We start from the raw sequence: 1,546 nt of genomic DNA, 5'->3' as shown, positions 1-1,546 counted from the left end.
GGATGGCGATCTATATATCAAACATAGCTAACATCGTGCTCTTTGTGGCAAAACTCTATGTTTCTATTCAGAGCAGATCATTGGCGGTTATTGCCTCAACATTGGATTCACTCTTAGATCTCTTGTCAGGGTTTATATTGTGGTTCACAGCCCATGCCATGAGAAACCCAAACCTGTACAGTTATCCAATTGGAAAGAACCGGATGCAGCCAGTGGTAAGTCATCCAATCGAATAACTCTTTGAAAATTCAGATTCTGATGGATTTAAGTTGTTGAAGCTGATAGTGAGCATTCATGTGTACTTGGTTAGTGTTGTGTCTATGGATCATTTGGTTGGTCAGAAGTTGCTAGAGTGATAATTATGCATCTTAAACTAATTAAACAAGTTAACCCCAAAGAAGTTGAGATTTTATGTTTTTATTTCTCCTTTTCCCTGATTTCATCAATTCTTTTTGCAATCAATGAGGGAAATAAACTGAAATGCTATTCCATCATTACTACTACTAGTCGCTAACCCGTGCGATGCACGGGATAGTTTAACAAAATTAAATTGTGGTGCATCAATAGAGCAAAATGGTAGATGAATTAAGAATATTTGTTGAAAGCTTCCTCTAATATACAAATGCTAATAAGCAAATATATTAGAAAAGAGTACATGGTACTTGTATTTTGTATGAGGACAATAAAAATATAAAAGCTGAAGGGAAAAATATCAAGAGAATACAATTTAACTGAAGAGCGATAGAAGTAACTCATACTAAACATTAATTATCAAACAATTCTTGTATGTAAATATCTTACATATTATAACAATGATAGTAGTTTAAATCAACCACATATAAGTGGAAAGTCTTGTGCCACTAAATTTGAAGCTCATAAACATGAACAATCTCCATATCATTAGGTTTTATATGGATTGGGGCATTCAAGGTTTTGGCAATATCAATGCAACATTGTGAAGAACTCCCCGCACTTGAATTGTGCTCCATAAGCCTATTAAAAATTACCTCTTGACGTTGTTGGTTGTATTGCATCGGTTTGGGGATTTCAAATTTCAACCTTCAACAAAATAAGAAAAAATAACATCTATCTGAATATAAAATTGAGTCAAAACAAATATAATATAAGCCATGAAGTTAGGAAGAATAAAATTTAAGAACAAAATTTTCAAGCTCAAAACTAAATGTGATTGTCCCTTTTATCCAACTTAATTTTGTCATAAAATATCTCTATTCAAAAAAGACAATATTTAATGTTGTCCACTATTCAAATTTGTGTAGTTTGACTAATTTAAGTATCCTAGTGCTATATCCAACCAAGAACCATAAAGAAACCAAGAACTATAAAGAAAGGTAGAGGGAGGAAGGCTAATTTAAACGCAGAAAAATGAAGGCCTCTAGAAGAATTCAAACTCGTATCAATAGCAAGCATCACCTCCAACTTGAACATTACAGCCCTTATGTTTGGATTTTGGGCAATTTATAGGATTGAAACAATCAGATATTTATCAGTGTGGTTCTCTCAATTACAATGATTAAATTATCAT

The 1,546-nt window shown here is 32.7% G+C and overlaps 1 pseudogene; it reads left to right on the top strand.

Moving 5' to 3' along the window:
* Window positions 1–2: 2 nt before the first annotated feature.
* Window positions 3–1,546, top strand: part of LOC111999459 (metal tolerance protein 10-like) — a 12,184-nt pseudogene continuing 10,640 nt past the window's right edge.

Source organism: Quercus suber, unplaced genomic scaffold (assembly GCF_002906115.3).
Source record: "Quercus suber isolate HL8 unplaced genomic scaffold, Cork oak 2.0 scaffold_94, whole genome shotgun sequence".
NCBI classification, from domain to species: Eukaryota; Viridiplantae; Streptophyta; class Magnoliopsida; order Fagales; family Fagaceae; genus Quercus; species Quercus suber.
The sequence above is the reverse complement of the archived record's forward strand: the minus strand, read 5'-3'. Positions and strand labels throughout refer to the sequence as shown.